Source organism: Peromyscus maniculatus, chromosome 8 (assembly GCF_049852395.1).
Source record: "Peromyscus maniculatus bairdii isolate BWxNUB_F1_BW_parent chromosome 8, HU_Pman_BW_mat_3.1, whole genome shotgun sequence".
Lineage (NCBI taxonomy): Eukaryota > Metazoa > Chordata > Mammalia > Rodentia > Cricetidae > Peromyscus > Peromyscus maniculatus.
Genome location: NC_134859.1, coordinates 76443878 through 76467598, shown reverse-complemented (window position 1 = coordinate 76467598; position 23721 = coordinate 76443878). Strand labels below are relative to the sequence as shown.

General features: G+C 42.6%; 1 protein-coding gene across 4 annotated transcripts in view; it reads left to right on the top strand.

Annotated features, from left to right (window-relative positions):
- Positions 1 to 23721, top strand: part of Ankfn1 (ankyrin repeat and fibronectin type III domain containing 1) — a 400676-nt gene that overhangs the window by 299103 nt on the left and 77852 nt on the right. The gene's annotated exons all lie outside the window — the stretch shown is intronic.

Genomic DNA, 23721 nt, shown 5'->3' with positions numbered 1-23721 from the left:
CCTTGCAGACTTGCTTAGTTAGAAGTCTCCCTTTCAGAGCCCCGGGTTCTTCATCTATAAAGTAAGGACAATGATACCTGTTTCAGCAGCCCTATATTATAAAGCTCAAAACACATGAGATAATGTATGCAGAATGCTTTGTACAGTGCAGCGTACCATGTAAGTTTAAGATGATGCCATCATTGCTGCTAATCTAACATAAACTGACACATTATAAAGTCAAAACAATTAAGCAAAGCAGCACTGGTATAGAACAGACTGGTGTTATTACAAGGGGGGAAAAATCACTGAGTAGTTCCAGACACAGGATGTTAGAAGAAGATAAAAGTGGTATCAGTTATGAGGAGAGAAAATGTGCAGCTCACTAAGAAAACTAGCAGAGCACCATCAAAAGGCAAAACGAAATTAGATCCATGCCTTCAAGCTTGTTGCATGGTAAATTAAAAGGGGACCAGATATTTAAATATAAAAAAAAATCATACAAGTTCTAGAAGAAAATATTAGAGAAATTCTTTATAACCAGAGGAGGTGGTTTCCATTTCTGAGCTACTGTGAACAGAATAGTGATAAACACAGCAGAGTAAGTATCTGTGGAGTAGGATGTCGAGTCCTTTGGGCACATGCCAAGCAGTGGTATAGCTGGGTCATATGCTGCATCTATTTTTAGCTTTTTGAGAGTTCTCCACACTGATTTCCAAAGTGTCTGTGCCAGTTAGAAATCCCACCAACAGTGAAAGAGGGTTCTCTTTTCCCCACATCCTCTTGAGAATTTGTAGTCAGTCTTCTTGTTGATCTTAGCTATGCTGACTGGAGTAATATGAAATCTTCAAGGTGTTTTGATTTTCCTTCCCCTAATTGCCAAGGATGAGCAACTTTCTTTTTTTTTTTTTTTTTAGATATGTCTTAGGCTCTTTTATTTCTTCTTTGGAGAATGTTCTGTTCAGATCCATAGCCTATATTTTAAATGGGTCATTTGTTTTGTTTGACTCTCTCTTTTTTTTTAGTTCTTTTTATATTCTGAATATTAATCCTCTGCCAAATGCTGACAAAAAGATAGTTGGCAAAAACATTTTTTAAACAATAATTCAAAATATAAAATAAGTACAACTTGAAAAAAACTTCAGCGCAAACAACTATAAGAAAATATTTTTAATTTTATGCAATAGACATAGGCTCATTTTTCTATGTACATGTATATATATGTGTGTGTGTGTGTGTATATATATATATATGCATATATGTATATAAAATATAGATTCCAGGATATATACACCTCCTAAAATCTATATTTTAAAAATAATGAATGGGTTGATAAATCACAGAGAAGAGAAGATATAAAAAAAACTGTTAAAACTGGACACAATACAGTACATGGATAGTTCCAGATACTCCGGAAGCTGAGACAGAAGTATCACTCGAATCTAATAGTTGAGGGCCAGCTTGGAAAAAACTGGGAGACTTTATCTCAAAATAAAAACAAAAAAGAGACTAGAACAACTAGACACACACACACACACACACACACACACACACACACACACACTTCTTGTTCTAAGAAAACATGCAATTTTAAGCTCATCAAAGATATCACTCCTCACCACTCAAGATATCAAAGAATTTAAAAGTCTGGGCTGGGAAAATAATCCAGTTAGGAAACTGCTTGCCATGAAGGCGTGAAGACCTGGGTTCAACACCCAGAACCTATCTAAGAAAACTCAGGTGTTCTATAGAGAGTTTCTAGAGCCCCACATGGGGCAGGTGACAGGTGGGTGAGCTCCTGGGACTTGCTTGTCAGCCAGCCCAACAGTCCCAGGCCAGCCAGAGACCTTGTCTCAAAACACAAGATAGACAGCGCCTGGGTAGTGACACTTGAAGTTGGCCTCTGATCTCCATGTGTACACAAACATACGTGTACATAAATGAACAAGTACACACACACTTCAAATGCTTAATATGTATTCCATAAATTAGGATCTAGAAGGCAGTCAATTTCACATAATGCTGGCAGAAGGGTATTTTTTATGACTGTGTGAGTAGTACTGTTGACACTATGTATACAATTATAAATGCAAAGTAATTTTGACATAATAATCCTAATTTGAGGATTTATTTTATAAACACACTTAGCAATGTATAAAATGACAGATCCGTGAGACTGGTTTGCAGAAATAAAAATTATCATGTGTAGTTTATGAACAAAATGCAGAGTATATCTCCACTTAGTACTAGTCATTTATATCCAGATAAAGCAGCTATTTAAAAAAAAAAAGATGTGGATTTGCATTATGTACCAGTATGGAGAGCTCATCTTCTTGTTCAGATCTTGAATGACCCCAAAGGCTCAGGAGCGAAGGTTTGGTCTCCATCTGTGGTACTACTGAGACGGTAGGGTCATTAGGAGGTGGGCGTACTAAAATGAACTGAAGTTTAGGGGATGTGCCCTCAGGAAAATATTGGGGCCCTGGCCCCCTCTCTTCCTTTCCTTTCCCAGCCATCATAAGATGTCCATCCCAGTCCACTCTATGCCTCCCACTCTGATATACTATGCTACCATGACCCCAAAGCAACCAGGTTATAAAAGCATGGACTGAAATTCTGGAATCCTAAGTCCAAACCTGTCCTGTTAAAGTCGTTCAGTTCAGGTATTTGTCATTATGATGCCATGCTCACTAAGAGACCCCCAAGAAACATTGTTTAAAACAAAACAGAAAAGTTTTAGAAGGCTGGACATGGTAAGCAGCTGTGCCTATAATCTCAGTACTTGGGATGTGAAGGCAAGAGGGTCAAGAGTTCAAGTTTACCTTTGGATAGGTGTTGAATCTAAGGCCAATCTGAGCTAGATGACACCATATCTCAAAAAAAAAAAAGTTGAGGTTTCTATATGTGTCTGTTTGTATGAAACTGAGGAGGAAGGGATCTATATTCGTGTTTGACTCTTCTCACCCTGAAAAAGTACATCGAATGGTGCCCACAGTGAGTGTTCAGGGTGCTTGGACAAGTGTGAGAACTGGGACAGTGATAGACAGGAAACAGGCCTAGTTTTCACTATTGGCTGTTGAAGCACATTCAAAACAGTCCATTTAATTTTTTTTAAAAAATCTAAATAAAAATAAAGTTCATCAGAGCTAGAAGAAACACAGTGAGGCTAGAAAGGAAAGGCAATGGGGAATGGTCATGGCAGAAAGAGTCGGCCAGAAGGGATGAACAGTCCGTAGGGATGATCTAGGGCAGCCCAGGAGGTGAGGCTCCTCCGCCCGTGCCCAGAAGGAGAGAGAAAGGAGATTTCTGCCGTTCAGCAGTCAAACAGCAGAGAACAATACCAAAGATCAGCATGGGCAAGTTAGTTCACATCTTTGGAGAGAAAGGAAAAAAAAAAATGTGTTTCTATCGTTTCTTTGAGCATAGGGGGCGAATTTCACGGGGCAGGCTCCCATACTAAATGAAATAATAAATTTCTCCAAAGGAGTCTTTTGTAGTGCTTATTTAAGCTATCAGCGAAGTGGAGCGTCTTAAATGACAAGAGTGTTTACGCATTTAATTTTTGTGAAACACTAGAACCGTAAAGCCTCTCCCTTTAAGATGGGGAATATATGACACATGCAGTTAATTTCCACATTAAATTATTGAATGAAAAATACACACATTACCCATTGCGACTCCAGGATTAGGTCAGGTCAAATTTTATTGCTTTTGGCCAAGGGCTTTTGTAAGACTTACAAGGCTGAGAGCAGGTCCAGTGTGATCTTTGCTGTAAGTTAGAGTTAGTGTGAGGTTCTGAGTGGGCAAATGCTTAGCATTTTAGAGGTAATTTGGTAGAAGTCGTCATGAGACCGGCACAATGCGGTGTTGATGTAACGGGAGCTTTATAAGATCGCTTTAGCTCTGGTCTCTGAAACTGCCAAGGTTCCCATGGCCACCTGAAAACACGTAATGAAGCCTTTACTGCATTGATCTGGAATGGATACTAATTTGAGTTTGCCCCCAAGAAGTTACTGGCATAGAACCAGATTAATATGACAAACAAAAATAGGGAGAAAATATAGGTGATTCTCTAGCTTGGGGGTCCCCAAAATATATATTTCATGGGTGAAGGTGTCTTAGAGAATGACTTCAACCCTGGACATAAACATGAAACCCAAAAAGTGTTTGGTTTTTCTAACAAAATAAACATGATCAATGGGCCTGGTTTAAAAAAAAAAAAAGCAGCCTGAAAGCAGGATATTTTGAACAAAGTGCTGTTTCTTAGATTGGTTTCTGACAGAAATGAAGACATTATGGGAATGATCATAGGAATTATTTGCTGGGCCCTTGCTACATACCAAGAGAAATGTCTCGGACGGTTTAGCACAGGTGGCCCTTTGACGAGCTTATGTGGTGCCATCTAGTCTTACAATTGTGTTTTCAGATGAGGAGATTGAAGCTTGGTGAAATTAAGAGGTTTCCCAGGTCTACCAGCTGACAGGCTTGTGGTGTTGCGCTACACACCCATCAGTGAGACGCAGCTTCAGGCTCTGCTGTACTGAATAGAGCTCACCAATCAGAATAAATCTTTTGTGTTTGGTTATGGAGTCCTAAGCCTCAGCTTGGGGCTGGGAGATAGCTCAACTCTGAAAGCACTTGCTGCCCAAGCCTCGAAGAGGATTAGTGTTTGGATCCTCAGAACCTACATAAATACCTAGTGGTTTGGCAGCCCACCTATAATTCCAACCTCAGAGGGCTGAGACAAGGGACCCCCAAAGCAAGGTGGCTAGTGAGACTAGCTAGCTCCAGGCTTGGTTAAGAGACCCTTCTTCAAAGAATATGATAGAGAAGTAATGGAAAAAGATTCCCACCATTGACATTGGCACACACACACACACACACACACACACACACACACACACACACGCACACACATGCACACACATGCACACATGCCCACACAGACACATGTGTCTACACACATGTGGACATGCATAGACACTACACACTTATACACATGAAAAGACAGAAAAGCAGAGGAAGGCAGGCTTGAAGGATTCTGAAGCATCTGATCACCCCCAGCTCAGAATGCCAGAGTATCAGAACAGTATAAATAAAACAGAAAACAGTTTTCATTTTCTTAGTACAAAGGATGTCCAGCTATCTTAACTCTAGATCAGTCCAGCTAGGCACATCTACACCAGAAGTACTAAGCCAGACTAACCTTAGAACCAGGTTTCTACTAGCTACCTGGAAGTTTGCTTCATAGACTAAAATCACTGCCACTTTTCTCAGTATGAACTTTCTAGAAGGGCATTTTCTGACATACAAACAATGAAGTAGTTCATTGATCCACTGGTCGGCCTGTCATTTCCTGGGCATGCTCTCACATCGTTCAAGGAGGTGTTCAAGGTCTCTGTCTGTTTAAGCACATCATCATTTTTCTTTTAGAAGCCTTCATTTATTTAAACCCAGGCTTCAGCTATAAGTTAATAGTTCTAAATTGTTCCTGGTAGATTAGGATAATGATACCTGTGAAAAAAGAAGCATCTTTTATGTGGAACCAATGAAGGTGTTGCCCTCGTGGTCTTAGCAATGGAGGAAGGAGGCAGCCAGAATCTTTATTTTTCATAAACTATATGCAATTGACAGACAACTCAAGAGGAGGGGGGTGTCAGAATGCCTAAGGCTAGGCCATCCAACCCAAAGTTCTCACTCAGCTCCCTACTTCAGAACTGTCACTGAAGACACAAAACCAAGAGTTGCCATGCTCTGGGAAGCTGGCATCCTTCCTGGCTACAAAGTAAGCAGCCCCTGAAAGAGTCAACCAGCCAATTCCATGCAGACAGGGAAATAAATACACAAACACAAGTTTCTCCTTGCCAGTTAGACTAGGTTTGACTACAGGAATTAAAAATGACTAATAGCTGGGAGTTAGGCAGAAGTCATGAGATCATGTTACTTAGAAACACAAAATGCTTTTAAGATTTTTTTTTTAAAGCCTAAATCTTAAAATTTATTTCTCCATCTCATGAGATTCCAAGGAAGCAGCTGGATTGTAATAATCTTACGATCTCATCCAAGGACAATGTGCACTTAGAGGAAGATGAGGTAGACGTACTTTTCCCTAGTCCCCCTGCTAAATACAAATGAAAACATGGGACATTTTATGTTTGTGAAAAAAAAATAAAAGCATTAAAAGATTCTGAAAGGTGAAAGGGGGCAGCTGAGCAGCAAGGGACTGCAGGACCTAAGAACAACGGAGATGAGACTTCCCAGCCTAGAAGCAGAACAGCTCTTAGTAGTTATTTACTGAAAAACCTGTCCTAGTGCAGCTAAATCAATGCTGTGTGCGAGCCGATGGGGAGAGCGGTCTTCAGACATCAATCACATGGCTTGCGGTGATATTCCGGTGACCCTTGCTCTTCAGTAAGTTAAACTATTCTCAGACAGCTAGATCATGATCAAAATGATCTCATTATGCCTAATTTTGTTTCTAAAACACGAGGTGAAGGAAGAACAGAGGCTGTCTTTTTTCATGCAGGCAATCACAATTCTTTCCTCTTTTGTGGGACTCTCTTTGCCGCTCCTCTACCGAGAAGCTGCAAGACTCTGAGCAGCCCACTAACTCCATGTGGCCTCAGTTTCTTTCCAGAAATAAGAAAGCAGTGGTTGTTGCTGTCTTCAAATCCATAAAAGTGGGTTCACGTTAATTTAACTAATATAGAGCTTTTAAGAAATAGCTGAAAGTACAATTATTGCCACTGTGTAGGATAAAAGCCAAGGGTGATACACAGAGCTGAAACCGCAGCTAGAGATTTTCCGTTTTCTTTGGTGTCTCAAACTGGGAGTTTACTGGAATTCTCCAAAGTCTGCGTTCTTTTTAGTCTTCAAAGAATTAGGTCTTAAGATAGACAGTGTTTGTGCACGTGGGAGGTGGGGCACTTCCTGGAGGCTTCATCTTTCCCGTGTCACTGGTTCCTTCAATAGGAATCTATTCTGCTTTGTTAGGCAAGCACCCTGATTTCTTTCAACTTCTATGTGAGTAGTTTTCAATTGGTAAGTTCTAATCACTCAATAGAAATTGTCTGCCTTTTTTTTTTCCTACAATTGCCCGCACACTTGTTTGGTCTCATTTCTTCAGTGGTTTCTAGAGATTCTTTTAAGTGACAGTTCATCCCTCTGTTTTCTCCTGGTATCATTCTGCCCCATTTAAACAGCCCAGCATACTTGACAGTATGGTGGCGAATTCTTTGCTGTTTGCTGAGGAATTAACACGGGGAAGGAATGTGTTTGTGTTTGGTTCAGTGTCCTCTTCAGATCAGAAGACAAGGGTTTGGCCTCGAGATCCTCTGCCCGGTGTGTCTGTTCTAATTCCGGAAAAGTCCAAACCCAGTAAAACTTAACAAAAGAATCAGAGTATTCAAGGTGATCTTAAGAGATGACCCTTATGTTTAAGCAGTATGAGTTATCAGAGTGATAAAAGGGCTAAAGCTTAAAGTGCAAATCAGTTTTTAGAAACTGTTTGATTTAAAATGTAATGAAATCTTAAGGAGCATACATACGATCACAAAATGCTGAGACAGAGAGGAGGGAGAGAGGGAGGGAGGGGAGGAGGAGGAGGAGGAGGAGAGAGAGAGAGAGAGAGAGAGAGAGAGAGAGAGAGAGAGAGAGAGGAGAGAGAGAGAGAAAACACCCTAGGATCCTGGAACAAGAAAAACCCAACCATCACCCAGACTATTTCTTAGAAACTAAGCTCAAAGTCACAACATTTTTTGACAAAGCTGAGACAAAATCTTAAGACTGCTGACTCCTAATTCACAGTTATTTTTCAAGTAGAACTCAACAGAAACCACAATGAGGTCAGAGGTCAGGTGGCAAAACTAGGAATTTGAGGGATTAATGCACCTTTCCCATAATCTGAGAAATTTGCAGACTGAGGTGAGATTTCTTGAGTTTGCAGATGTTGAGAATTTTCAACAAGAGAAGCATGGTTCTACTCTGACCTCCAGGGGATTGGAGTAACAAGCCCGTGTGAAGGGTGTCTTAGCCCCTTGCTACTTCTACTAGTTTCAGAGGTTCACAGCTCAGCCCTCAATTCCCTGCATTTTTAACTGGGTAGACCCTGGGAACCAACCCACCAGATCAAACTCTCCAGGGTGCGAGCCAGCCCCCAATCAGTAGATGAGAGTCACCCACTGGCCCTCCATTACAGTCACAACCCTGGTCAGAACGCTAAGGAACCAAGTTAAGAACCAGACTTTATTCTTTGTAGAGATCATAACTCACTCCATGTGTCAATGCCTGGTTGGTCTCCTCAGTACACAGACAATCCTTTAATAACCAGGATGTATCACACACCCCCAGTTTCATCTGCCACTGCTAATCATCCTATATTTTGTGCCTAAAACCCCAGAGCAGCTTACCTAGCCTCGGTGACTGCATTGTATAATCTCATGCCTTTGTGCCATTCTGTATGCTATTTCCTCTGCCTGGAAAGGCATTTCACCTCTCCCCCTCCCACCCCCGACTTTCAGAGTGAATAAATAAATGGCTGCATGGATGGATGGATGGATGAAAAATGAATGAGGCAACGAATAAATATAATTTGAGGAGCACTAGGAAAAACCGCCATCTTAAAGCAGCCTCGGGTCCCACTCAAAAAGTAAAATTAAAACACTGCTGTTTAGTTTTAGCAACCTCGTGGTCCACATCAGTCTTGTGATTATCGGCTATGAGGTGCATAGCAAATAGTTTAAGTGGTCATTATGATTCTGACACCAGAGAAATGAAGCAGACTATTTCCTTTGTGTTTAATATTATGGGAAGGCTAATGGTATTCATACAACATTACTCTCACTCGTTGGCCTTCTTTGAGTGAAAAAGAGGTAAATTATACCTGGGGTGCAGGTGATTGTGCATAATGCTGAATGCATTGACTGAGCTCAGTATATATAAGAACGAATGATTCCCCAAATAAGCAGCAGAGAGGACGGGTTTGGCTTGGGAAATGTTAACAGTATCATGTGGCTGCATCTGACTCCTTTATAATGGAACTAATTAAATTACATCATCTCAGGGCATGTCTTTCTTCTATCATCATCACTCATATTTTGATATACTCCATCAATGAATTCTGCATTAATTACAAATCTATCTGGATTAATTAGAAGTCTCACTTTTCTTGCCATCGCCGGGCTCAAAGTTTTGATAAAGGCAGAAGTCAGAAATGATTGGGAAAGAGGAAGACAATGCTGCAGGGTTCAAGGCTCAGAGGAATAGGATGCTGGGAGTAAGAAATATGGAGGTGCTGTGTGAAGGGTGTGTGGGCTCGGGGTGAAGCCAGTTTGATTGAGAGAGGAAGGGGAAGAAGGAAAAGAAGACGGAGAGAGAGAGCTATTAATGGCTTCACAGCGTTCTTCTATCATTCACTTGATGCTCCTTCAGTGAACAGGGCACTGTCCCAAGATAAGAGCACTCAGCTTCCTTAGCTGATTTGGAACCACTTTGATATCAGTTGCCCTTTGAGATGGTCATGGTCACAATGGCTCTGCTGGTCAAGGAAAAATACAAAACAATAACAAACTATATTGGCACACAGACCCTATCTATTGGGTCTCCAATCTTAAGTCTTTAGTAGATACAACAATAACAACAACAATAATAATAGCTTTAGATTCTAGATTTCAGACATATAAGCCCTCAGGACTCTTTTTTTTTTATCATTCTGTCATTTAATATTTAATTACGTACCATCTTGCTTTACTAGCAAAGCAACATACCATCATATAGATTTATTGGGAGATGTCCTCTATTCTTATGTACATGGAAAAAGAATCTAAAGGAAGTTAAGAACTGATCTGATGTCTCTGGAAACCAGCAAAGGGGGGGACCTTTTACACTGGCACCAATTGCTCCCTGCATGATGTCGTGTTTTCTTTAAGGAGAGGTATCTGATTTGCTAGTTTCCTACCTGTCTTTTTGTCCCCCTCAGTTGGTGAAATGAGACAATAAACTCTTCCCAATGTCTTCCAACAATAAAGCCTTCTTTTATGCAAACCCATATATAATTCTAAAACGACTTCTCTCCTAATATTAGATAATTAATGGACAGATTATTTGCTTTAGGAGTAAACTTTTTCTCACCAGTGATCACAGTGAACCTTACTAATGCATAGTACTTGTATTTGGAATGTTCTATGTGGTCACTTCCTTCAAATTGTGCTTCAGTAGTTTTCCTGGGCCATGAAGTTTTAGCTCAGATTTTTTTGATACAGGAGATACTAAAATAAACTTTCTCCTCTTCATTTTACGATTCCAGGCAGCACCCAGCCACAGACCCTCCACCCCACATGTATGTCTTCTTTGTGTGTGCCACTACAATTCTTAGATAACTAAGTAATTAGTATCCAGTGTCTGAAATGTTTTTGGAAAAGCAATACCGGCAGTCAGCTTATATTACTTTTCATTTCAAAGCAATATAAGAAATAAAAAATGACAAGAACATTTATAAACAGACAAGGACAGTGAATATTTTTTTGCTTGGTTTCATGGAGGCTCTCACAGAGTCATGGTTGGCCTGGAACTCACACTCTTCCTGCCTCTACTTCAGAAATTCTGGGGACTTGCAGGTATGTGCTAAGGATGATGATTGTTTTGATATGAAAATTTACCATTCAAATTCTTTGAAGTAATCTATTGAAAGGTAGCCATAAAAGATACCTGAAATCTCAACTTCTGCCTTCATGCATCAATAGGCCTTTAGATTGCTGTTTAAAATGGAGGTACTCTGTCTCTTAAAGTGAAAGGCCAGAGCAGCATGGTCCGCTGCAGCCACTGCCTAGACTCTACCTCTCACCTCATTTCCTACCAGAGCTCAATGGCCGGTGTGCCAAGGCTTAACTTCACATGGAGTCCTCCATTGCTTTTCCAAAACAGAGGAGGCCATTTCCTGGGACTGGAGATGGTCCATGCAGAAGATGTCTAGGAGTGACCATCAGCTCAGCCACAGGCTGATGAGGTAGTCAGTTCTTCAGGCACCCAGTAGACTCATCTTGGTGAGGTAACAAGACTAAAAATATGTACAGGAAGGAACTCCGGGTCTACACAGGATTTCGGCACTACCTGGGCACAGTGTTGATAGGGAATGAGTTGGCAGACTACCCAATGGTCCTACATCACAGGTTCTATAGTAGACAGAAGCCTAGGAACATTGTCACACACACTTCAAGTGAGGTCAGAGGCCCATCTCTAGTAGTTCTCTGGGAAGTCCCTGGAACAGTTTGAGGATTGACTTCATGACCTATAGGGGTAAGAAAGCCAAAGTTGAATGAGTGTTAAATGTATCTAGCCATCCTCCCTGCACCAGTTGTCTAGAGTTAGGGTTTCTATTGCTGTGGTGAAACACCATGACCAAAAGCACCTTGCTGAGGAAAGGCAGGAACGCAAACAGAGCAGGAACCTGAAGGCAGAGGCTTATGCAGAGGCCATGGAGGAGTGCTGCTTGCTCTCCCATCACTCACTCACCCTGCTTTCTTACAGCATCCAGGACAACCAGACCAAGGAAGGCACCACCCACAATGGGCTGGGTCCTCCCATGTCAATCACTAATTGAGAAAATGCACCACAGACTTAACAACAGGCCAATCTTCGGAGGCATTTTCTCAATTGAGAATCTCTCTTCCCAAATGACTCTCTAGTCTGTGTCAAGTTGACATTTAAGGTATCATACCAGCCATCAAACTAAAACATGAATCAGTCATGCCATTTTTCATTCACAAATTTCCTAGCGTACCCCATGAAATGAACACCAGCCCCTCAGTATGGCAGCCAATCATCCAACCTTCCCCCACATCTTGCTTTTCTCTTTTACACGACATCCCTCTGATAGCTGATCATGTTCAACTCTTTCAACTAAAAGTGACCCTGCCTAGAATGCCCTTCTGTGAGCTTAAATTTCCACTTTTCCTGCCCTGATCCCACCCCACTCCCAATTTTGTCGGTCTTTGAACTTCAACAACACTTGACCCACATGACTAATACAGGTTGCATCTCATTCTCATGCAGTTGTCTGTCTTGGTCTTCTATCAGGAGCTATGAGTCCTTCAAGGGCAAAAGATAACCACCTCTTTTGTGTTCACATCACATGGGGAGCCCTAGACAATTTGTAACGAAAAATGACATGACTGATTCATGTTTTAGTTTGATGGCTGGTATGATACCTTAAATGTCAACTTGACACAGGCTAGAGAGTCATTTGGGAAGAGAGATTCTCAATTGAGAAAATGCCTCCAAAAACTGGCCTGTCATTAAGCCTTCAAGTGATGAAGGCCTGTCTTGGCCTTCAGTCTTCAGATACTTAGAAAGGCATAGCTTCACCTATAGAGACATGAATGTCTCCGAACTGGAAAGCATCATTGAAATGTGGTACACCCCCTCAGTGTCCATAGGGATTTGGTTTTCCTCCAATCTGGATACTCAAGTTCATTCCATAAAATAGCCAAGTACTTACATGTAACCTAAGCCCACCCTTTGGTAAACTTTAAATCATTTCGAGATTACTTACAACACTCTCTTAGCTATGGTTTCTATTACTGTGAAGAGACACCATGACCATGGCAAATCTTATAAAGGAAAACATTTAATTGGGGCTGGCTTACAGGTTCCGAGGTTTAGTCCATTAATTTAGGTCAACTCAATTGTGGCAGGAAGTATGGCAGCACATAGGCAGACATGGTGCTGGAGAAGGAGCCAAGCGTTCTTTCTACATCTAGATCAGCAGGCAGCAGGAAGAGAGAGAGAAACATTAGGCCTAACTTGAGCATTTTGAAACTCCAAAGCCCACTCCCAGGGACACACTTCTTCCAACAAGGCCACATCTATTCCAACAAGGTCACACCTCCTAGTACCACTCCCGAATGACCAAGCATCCAAATAGATGAGCCTATGTGGGTCATTTCTATTCAAGCCTCCACAAACAATACAACAAAACAAAACATCTGTATAGATCATTGTTTTGCTACATTGTCTAGAAAATGATGACACAAAAGTTTGTCTATATTCAGGTCAACTCATTTGTTTTAACATTTATTTTTATTATTTTTAAGCCCGTGTGTATGTGTGTGTACACGTGTGCATGTGAATGCAGATGCCCACAGAGGCCAGGGGTGTGATCTGGAGCTGGAGTTATAAACTCCCCAATATAATGCTGGAAACCGAACTCATCCTCTGCAAGAGGTTTAACTACTAAGCCACCTCTCCGGCCCACCCAACCCTCCTTTAATTAACATTTTTTGATCTCAGGTGGAATCCATTGGTGTGGAACCCGTGGATGCAGATAGCTAACTGTAACTGCCATTATTAAAAGTGGAAAACCTGGACTAGGAAGATAGTTTAGTCTGTAAAGCATCTGTCTTGCAGGCACAAGGACCTGAGTTTGATCCCCAGAATCCATGAGAAAAGCCAAGTGCAGTGGTGTACATTTATAATCTCAACGGTAGAGAAGGCTGAGATGGGGAAGGATGCCTGGGGTTCTCTGACTAGTTACCCTAGCCTACTTGGCAAGTGAGAAACCTTGTATCAAAAAATAAGCTAGCCGGGCCGTGGTGGTGCATGCCTTTAATCCCAGCACTCGGGAGGCAGAGACCAGAGAATCTCTGTGAGTTCAAGGCCAGCCTGGGCTACAGAGTGAGTTCCAGGAAAGGTGCAAAGCTACACAGAGAAACCCTGTCTCGAAAAAACAAACAAACAAACAAAAAGCTAGATGGCTTCTGATTGAAGATGCCCACGGGTGTCCTCTGGCCTCCACACACACCCCTAAACACGCACACAGTGGAAAATAGTGAGAGTACCAGAGCTTTTCACCTGATGGAACCAGTATCACCCCTAGTAAATCTGGATGATGCAGGTTTTTCAGGTTCCGGCAAAGAAGTGGGTGGGTATATCAAGGGTTGAGCTGCTAGGGAAACCAGTCGTAAGACCAACTCCCTTCATTGTGAGATGGCTCCATAGAACTATCCCTTCAGACCTCAAAATCAAAACGTTCAAACCTCTAGGCAACCGCTTTCCTCCCCTTTTGAGGATGTACCGAAGCTTCATTATTCTCTGAGGGAAAGAGGCACGGCATCTCAATCCCAGGCCCTCCCATTCCTTCCCACAGTGGGCATGGACAGTGTGCTTGAGCCAATGAAGTCAAGAACTTCACCTCTAAAAGCAGAACTAATATGTCAGGGTTGTTGTGAAGTCTGAAGAGAAAACAATGGAAGGCGGGGCACTGCTGACCAAATGTATTGTAACCCTGCAGGACGCACCTCTCCTCAGGAGAGGTAGGCAGGCCCAGGCCCACCTTCCTTGGTCACATCTTCCCCTGTTATCTCACTTGGAATCTCTGCTGGGGAGCTGTGGTCTACAGGTCCATCTGCCTGGACGCGGGTGTGTTTTGCCCTCAGGCAGGTTTGCTCCGATCCCTAGTAAGGCCGATCCAGTTTCTTCCCTGCAAAGAGAAAAGTTCTAGAAGTGGGAGGAACCATGAAAGCAGCCCCCGTGGTGACGAAGTGTTTCTTTGATCTCTCGCCACTATGTGAGTGTTGATTTGAAAGTTATTTATGGATGAAAGCATCCCCCCCCCCAAAAAAAAACCCTGCTGTCAGAAGGGATTTCAGCTCACCTCATATCCAACCAGCTCTGAGGTTTTGAATGTGTAAAACTGAGATGGTGACGGCTACATAAATATTAAATGGGCAATAAGATGCCAATATTTTTATTGCTGTTTGCCACTGGACTCTGGGTAGAAGGGAGACCAGTTACATACACCTGGAGAGAGCGCCTAGTTTTCGATATGACCGTATTTGATTTGGAAACTTCTGAGTACACAGTGTTGCTAATAGTTCTTGGTTTTAAGGAGGTGGGGGGGGGGTGCTGAACTTCAGCATTCGCCATGCCTATGAGAGGCTGGGATGCCAAACATTTGGGTTTACGTAAAAATTCCACTCCCAGATGCCTGAAAAGAGAGCAACAGCTGATGTGGGGGGGAAGAGGAAGTGGGGCAGCTTGCTCCTCCCCCCTCACCAAGGTGAAACTCTCACCCCTCCTGTGTGCCTCCCAATCTGCACAGACAGAGCTCTCTGAAGTTTCCTCCTCCACAAACTACACCGGTGGGCTTCCTAAAAAGCAAATTGTATCCAGTGGCCCAGTTTTTCAGTCCCTCGAAGAAACCTTTCGATAGCATTGGCCCGTCTTAGCATAGCGCAGACCCTGCCCCCACCAGGCCCATCTCATCCCTGATGGAAATCGCTCTCCCTTCTCATCCCACCCCTATTGCCTATAATCGCCACTCATTGATCCTGTGCCTGTGTACACACTGCGGCTCTGCCTGGAGCATCCTTCCCCACTCTCCTCCCTCAACAGACCTACACAGCTCCTGTTTCTGCCAGCAGCCAGCTCCACCCTCCTGGATCTCTACCCAACTTCGCCCCCAGCTTTTGAGATTGACCCCACTCTGAGGCCACCCCTTTCATAGCAATCTGTTTGGATTTTTTCACACTCACTTGTTAGCCTCCCCCAGTGGATGATAGTCTTGAGAGTGAAAGTCAGGATTTTCATATTTTCATCCCAACATTTTCCAATGTCCGGCCCCTAGTGGGGTCTCAGTTAAAGACCTATAAATTAATCAGTTGGTCATCGTTAAACTTAAAGATGAATTTGACTTTCTCTCAGATGTGCCAACAATTAGCTTGGTGTTATATACAGAATTCAATAAATTCAGTTGTCTATATTTATGTACACCTAGTATGGGTGCTCCTTCCAGGAAGTCCACAGGATTCTCTCTCCACCCTCCATGGATCAAGCACCTTCCTCCCAAGATGCAATTATTGCCAGTGACTTCCCTGTCCTACCTTGGCTGTCTTAGAACAAACAATAAGAGACAAAAGACTTCCTAAGAACTGAAGAGGACTTTTCCCTACCACCTTAACAATGGTGACCTCTCTTGAAGATTTACGAAATAGTGATTTTGTTCTTCCTTTTCAACTGTGACTGACAGACTCCTTTCTTAAATGCATTTTGCTTCTTTCAGATCTCTTTCTTGGGCACGTACTACATTGTAGTCATGGTCCAAGAAAGGCGAGTATGGGCCAGTCTACATATAAAGCATATATGCTTGAAAATGCTCGACATTATACAGTTTAGGTCTAAACCTCCGGTTCCAGTGAACTTGGTGGGTGCTGAAGTTTTAAAGGCACTACATATAAGCAGAAATGCAGAAGCCAACGGCAACAAATATGAAAGAGATAATGCTAGGAAAGTAACCTGGTTCTTTCCAACGCCCCTGCTAAGGGACACGGCATACCTCTTGATGTTTCACCCTTCAAGGGATCTGGAGAAAACACAGACCTATTGCTTTCAACACGAAGTTTTCTTTGATGCCCTAAAGTCTATGTGAGACTCCCCAAAAAAGGAGTTCCTATGTGGACATGTTGCTGTGTGCCTCAACATTACCCAGGCTGAACCTTCTCACAGAAGTGCAGGCTGAGCCTGGGAATAGAAAATAAAGTTCTTTGTCTCCCTAGGAAGCCGTGGAACACATTTTCTTGCCTTGATGGGAAAATCTAAAGATTGAATTTTTTTCAGGATCAATAAGGTACCTTGTTGAGTAATTTACAGTAGAATGTGAAAACAAACTCAGAAAGAAAAGGCCCCAAACAGCACATTCCCCTCCGTGAGACAGAGAAGTGACCTCCACTGGGCTGCTCCTGAGGTGGTCCGTTTCTCCTTCTTATTTACTTACTAATTTCTGTTCTCTCTTAAAATCCTTCAGATCCTGAGTCACCACTTGGGAATTCGTTTGTTCCCATGTCTGTCTTCCTATCACATACTTAAGCTTGCATGTCTCCAGCCAGGGAAGAGAGAAACAGGTGGAACAAAAAAGAAGCATTGTTGGGAAATGGGCGTGCTCAAGGAGGCTGCTGGAGGGTGGTGGAGAGGAGGGCTGGTAGCTGCATGGTCTGAAGCAGACTCAGGTTACAGGCCAGCAGTTTCTCCAAGTCTTCAGTGACTGTTTCATAGCCGCTCACTCGCTCCTTCCTTCTCTCTCTCTCTCTCTCTCTCTCTCTCTCTCTCTCTCTCTCTCTCTCACACACACACACACACACACACACACACACACACACACACACACACACACACATCAGTACTTATCTTGGCTCCCATTCCCACATGTACCTGTCATGAGAATACAGAATATACTCTCGCAAGACTCAGGGTCCCCTGTTCTCTTTGGTGACTCCTACCCCCAACCATCGTTCCCTCTTGAGATCATCACAAGGAAAACACAGTGTTGAAAGACAGCCCTTTGGGCCACAGGAAAGGGGACAGAGGTGCCTTCCAGGAGTCCCTGCTTGGGCTGACAGAGCAGAAGTCCAGTACTGCAAGCTGTTTGGTGGGACTTCCTTAAGCACAGAAGACCTCAAATGGCTGGTGAATCGTGTCAGTTTCTCCCTGTGTGGACTCAGGGAGTTAGGGCAGAGCACTTTAAATCAGAACTAACCCTCTTTTAATGAACTACATGGGTTCAAGCTGATTATTTCCAAGTTTTGGTCTCAGATAGCTCTTCTGTAAAATGAGGGAAATGGTGTTTACCACAAAGGATTTTCATGAGAATAGAGTGAAGAATTTATTAGGAAAACACAGTGCCCCAATAAATATCAACACAAGGTCTCTCAGCATCCTCCGGTGAATGCTTTGTGTTACTTTCCCGTGAACCATTACACATTTTTAATTCAAGACTTTCTTCTTGCTTTTCATTTTCGTGGCATGAATCATTATTGGTTCTTTGAAAACAACTGGAGCACTTTTCTTAAGACCATCGACCCAGCCTCTGCTGCTGATTCCTACACACCGTCAAGAAACATCGGGCCCAACTCTGAACTGCCTATAGAGATACCCTTCATTCGGGCACTGGGCATCCCAGGGGCCAGTCTTCGGGGACTCTGCTAGTATCTCATTAAAATGAGCAGGCAGTGGAGTACAGACAGAGATCAAATGGATGGCATGAGGACTATAGCTAATATAGTGCCATATATTGAAAATTTGCTGAAAGTAAATTTTAAGTGTTATTTTCATAAGAATAAGGGTAACTATGTGACATGGTCAATATATTAATTAGATTAGCCCTAAAAATTATCTCACTATGAGTATTTAATAAATGACCACATCATCTTAAATATATACAATTTTAAAATGAATAAAATCCAGCAGCAGCAGCAGATAAAAAAATCAAACATTAATTTCACAAATGTGTATTTGCATTTGCTAGCTTCTAGGGACCACAGAAGTGGGCAAGGTGATCAGAGTCTCTGTCACAGGAGTAAAGGTAACTGCACAGCTCTACTCTCTCTGCTGCAGAAGAACAGCATTGGACGCTCTGAGAGACAGAGAGAGAGAGACAGAGAGACAGAGAGAGACCTATAGTTGTCTTTGGAGTCAGAAAAGACTTCTGTGCAAAAGAGATGTTTTTAGTGATTCCTGGGTGGGGGAACTATGAAAGTTAAGAGGACGGAAGAGGAAAAGGAGGAGAGAAGAGGACAGAGGGGTATTTCCAGCAAAAGGAGCAGTATGCTTAAATTTCATGAGAGGGGGAGCCTGACATGTCTGGGGCTCTCGAAACTAGAAAGTGAGAAAACACAACCAAGTATGGTGAAGCCAGAGGTGGGGAGACCCAATCTTCTAAAGCATGCAGAGGGGCTGAGACCTTCCCCAAGGCTCAGCAAGAAAGGGCACTTGAAGTGGGGCAGGAAGACCTGACTTCAGAGTCCTGCCACTTGGATTAAGTTAGTCAAATCTCGTAGACTGACTTAGTCTGTCTGGCAGACTATTGTCGAAGAATAAATGATGAAATGGTCTATAAAATATTAGCAGATAAAGTTTTGGGTTTCCTTCCCTGGGGAGAGGAGAAATGCAAGGAGCTATGATGTGAAATGCCCAGTAAAAAGGCCTTTATTATGTAGTTTACGGGGATCAAAATGAGCTGAGAAAGACCCAGATACCTGAGGCCCGATTCCCTAACTTCTAAGAGAAGTAGGGCGGATGCTGAAGTCGGTGTGGCATGGGTCCTTCCATCAATGAATGGGAATCTTTGAAGGAAATGTGGTAAGGAAAAGAAAACAACAACCACCATGGGGAAAAGAAAGCAAAACCACCTATCTCTGAAAAAACTCCATCACCTGGCCCTGACAGGGAAGCTGACGCATTCTCACGCTGGCCCCTCAGCTGGTGGTTTTTTTTTTTTTTTTTTTTTTTTGGTTTTTCGAGACAGGGTTTCTCTGTGTAGCTTTGCGCCTTTCCTGGAACTCACTTGGTAGCCCAGGCTGGCCTCGAACTCACAGAGATCCACCTGGCTCTGCCTCCCGAGTGCTGGGATTAAAGGCGTGCGCCACCACCTCCCGGCTCAGCTGGTGGTTTTAATGTCTTGAGCATACAATAAGATTCAAAAAGCTGTGAACTGGCCATATATCTTAGACCTTGTATGTGGTCTCGGTAATGTTTGCCCTGGGGCCAACTAGGTACTGTCCCCCCCCCCCCCCCGACACACACACACACACACACACACACACACACACACACACACACTTCTTCTAAAGTCCCAATGACAAAGCAAAGATGGATTCCAAGTTCAACCTGCAGAAACAGGGTTACTTACAGAGTGTGAGTGGGTTACAGGCAGGATGACAGGTGGCCCTAAAGCAGCAGTTTTCAACCTTCTGATCACAACCCCTTCAGGCAGTCAAATGAACCTTTCACAGGGGTCACCTAGGACCTTCCTAATGCTGTGACCCTTTGATGCCGCTCCTCATGGTAATTGAGTCACCAACCATAGAGAATTCGACAGACTCCAGGTACTACGGACCTGTTCCCTATGGACTAATACGAGGGCGGATCTTCTTTAAGATTTGGTCTTTCAGTGATTTTGGATTTCTGCGGGACAGCCCAAATGGCCACAGGTTTTCTGATGATTAGCAAACATTTATTTTTTGACTTGATTATTGTCTCCTATTCAATGAATTTATTACTGCAGTTGAAACCATGAATTTACCAATAAACTATCTGCTGCTCAGTCACCATGCCGCTCCTATGGTAATTCTCTATGGTTGGTGACCCCCAACCATACAACTATTTTTGTTGTTACTTCGTAACTGTAATGTTGCTACGGTTACGAATTGGAATGTAAATATCTGTGTTTTCCGATGGTCTCAGATGATAGCTTTCCCAAGATAGCATAGCTGTCCCACCACCCATTCTGTCTGTCCTCCCTAGTCTATGCACTCGCAGAATCTCACTGAGACTGTGAAGCTCTGTGCAGTAAGAACAGAACTGCATATGCCTGGTTGGGAGGAGTGGCTGAACACGCAGGTGAGGATCCAATGGCGCTTCCTATGCCCTCCTCCTTTTATGAGGGCAGGTCACCAACAACCATCAAGTCCCCTTGGGATGGTCTTACACAGGTAGAGCCAGCTGAAGCCATGAAGATGGGGCTGTCTGGCTTGGAGAATAGTCTTGTTCGCCATGTGTACACGAGACGACTGATCATTTGCTCTCTTTCTGTAGTATTTCTCAGAATTGGAAAATACCTTGTTATGGAGTTCTTCCTGAAGTAGCAAGGGCTTCCCTCTACTCAAAACAAAACAAAAATCTCAGATTCAGGAGGCTAATCCAGAAGACGGACTCTCACCCCAGGAAGAGCTACTCCTCGCCTGGGGAGTCTCCAAGTGCCACTCAGTTCCGAGTCCCTGCTTTTGCTCATTACAGTCTTGAAAAGCAAATGCTTCTTTAATGAACAAAATTTACCCCAAAAGTTTCTCCTCAAAAAAAAATTTTAAAAAGTCTAAAGTCTAAACAAGTGACAATCTAGCTGGACATCTTACAACTCTACACTATGGCAGTGTTCCAAACTCCAACAGTGGAGTTTATCTGGATTAGTGAACTATGAATCTATTTTCAGTTCATCGTGTCCTAAAACTGCCTATTCATAAAACCCAGATAACTGGGGAGTAAAGTATAATAGCCATGTATGATAATGCAATATTCTTATGAATTATAACAAGACATAATACTGATGATGAAGCCTGGATAATGCTGGAGCACTCTCAGGCCACTGGAAGCCCTGGACTGGTATTTCTGGCCATGCAAATGGTCAACATTCAGGTTTGTTTGTCAGCCCTGACTCTGGCACACAGTTGTCCAGTCGAGTTCAAAGCTGTCTACCTTGCACACTCTGTCCTGTGCCAATTTCTGGTCCAGCCCTGAATAAAGCAGTAAGAATTGATGTAGCAAGGATGAACACTCTGCTAGCCCCTGCTCAAGCCTTTTAGGCAGCAAGTCGTTGGTAACTGATTTTCTGATCTTCACTGTGCCACTCAGACCTACTTGTGGGGGGTATTTTGGTTTTGACCACTACCATCAGAATGTTACCTAATTTATGCCAGAAAACGCTGCACCCATCAGCAGATACCATATCCAACTTGTTAGTGAGTCTTCTGGAGCAATCTCATAGCATTTATCCACTGATGCAACAGTAAATGCTTAACTTGTTCCTTGGGAGGCATGGGGGAATGTGATTGATGCACACATGCATACATACACACAAATAAATCTAGTATGAATTTTACTGCAAGAAAGGACAGCATGTGATTTATAAATACCAATAAAATATGCTATATTCTTTATTGTAAAGTCCTTATAATCCAATAACTTTTTCCAGATACATTTGCTTATTTATTTGAACTCCTGAATCTGTAGCCAACAGTCATAATTAATATGTAAGTACAATTTTGATGTTAATATTGGCTATTTTTACTCACTTAACTATAGCAAGACAAAAATGAAGCAATGAAGTCCTCTTGGGAACCTGACTTGCTTACCAATAATGTAAGCAACAGCCTTATTAAATCAAATCAGAGATCTAAGATATTAGAAGAGAATTTTTTTCAATTCTTTGTGTGATTTACTATGCAACTGCCACAGAAATGTTCACTTAAAATGTATATTTACTTATTTATGTGTGTACGTGTACACATGCATGCACATACACATGTGCAAATGCGTGTCATGATTTGTGTGTGTGGGGGGTGTCAGAGAAAACAGCCTGGTCAGCACTCTCCTTCCATCAAGTGGGTTATGAGAGTCAAACTCAGGTCATCAAGTTTAGTGACAAGTACCTTTACCTGCTGAGCCATCTTACTGGTCCTGAAAATGTTCGCTTTAGTCTGCATTATTAATACCTTCCCCATTACTTTTTTAAATCTAGACCTTGGAGCAGTAAACTTCCTCTCCAAAAGACCAGAGAGTAAATAAATTGAGCTTTGTGAGCTAAATTTGGAAGCATATGGTCTCTGTCACATATCTTTATGTGTATGTTTTGTTTTTACAATCCTTTAAAAATGAAAAAAAAAAAAAGTCTAAAACTATCCTTTGCTTACAAGCCACACAAAATCAGCCTTGGGTCAGATCTGGAATGACAGTTTGCCGATACTTGGTCTAGACAGCTCATGAAACATAAATCACAACTTGTTTTAAGCTGTGATTTATATCACCTGCTAATTCTATGGTGTAAATATCCCCTCTGTGGACAATTCCAAGATCACATGACTTCGTGGGACAGGTGCTGAGAAGATGCAGCAGGGCAGCATTACCCAGTGTTCAGACATAGACACAGGAGTGCATGACCTCAAGAGTGAAAGAGTAAACCCTGGAGTGCAGTCTGAGCATTTGCTTTTTCTTCGTGTTATTTATTTTGCTTTTCATGGATATCATTTATTTTTTAGCAATAGTTGTGTTGACCAAATGTCTATCATTTTAGTGATTTCAATGAGTTAACTGCAGCCTGGGACGTCACACATCCTGTGCGGCTCCTGGGATCAGCTCTGCTTTCCTCCATCTCCCTATCTTTGGCGCCTAAAAAGTCACACTGTTACGCTGCATGGTCCCAAATGTGACCTGATAAGTAGATTTTGAACTCTATACTTGGTCATTTTCTGGGATCTTCCCAACACTCCATTTAATAGCCAGTAGATAAATCAACTCAGAAGATGCTTGGGGGGTTGAGGGTTATTGGGTTCCCATTTCCTTGACTGGGGCAAATTCCGTAGACTTTGCCATCCCAGACTGCAGAAACCACTGAAGTAAAATTCAATGAAAGCCACCCCTCCCCTGGCCAAGGGTCAGGACAGCATCTGAGAGAAAAGGTCTCACGTGTCTTCCTGGAGACATGTGGCTGGTGGCAGCTGGGCTTCTGAGGGACCGAAGTATTCAAAACGCATTTCATGCTGAGCATGACAAGAAAGGTCGAACTACTGAATGTAGTAAGAACAGTGAAAACAATATCTCCCATATAGGCAGCCAAAAAGATCAAGAAAAAGAACAAAACCACACCAAGTCACAGCGGTATAACTGTTAGGGAATTCAGAAGCCAAAGACAAAGGTGATGTAGCAGACCTTTCAGGGCTCCTTGTAGCGCTTGATCACTGCTTTAAAAAATGTGGGCGTTTACCCATCTCTGCTCCCTGGCTAGATCTTGGTGTGGTGCTGCCATAGGACAAGCAAAGCCTAAGAGCACAGAGAATACATGGAGGTAAATTAGCTCAGGCTACTTTTGTGGATGGCAGAACCTAACAGTAAATACTAAATAAATATAAATAAATAAATAATACAGCCTTATGCTTCCAACTTTACTTTTAATCTTCTAGAGGGAATAGGCGCAAGAAAGCGTCC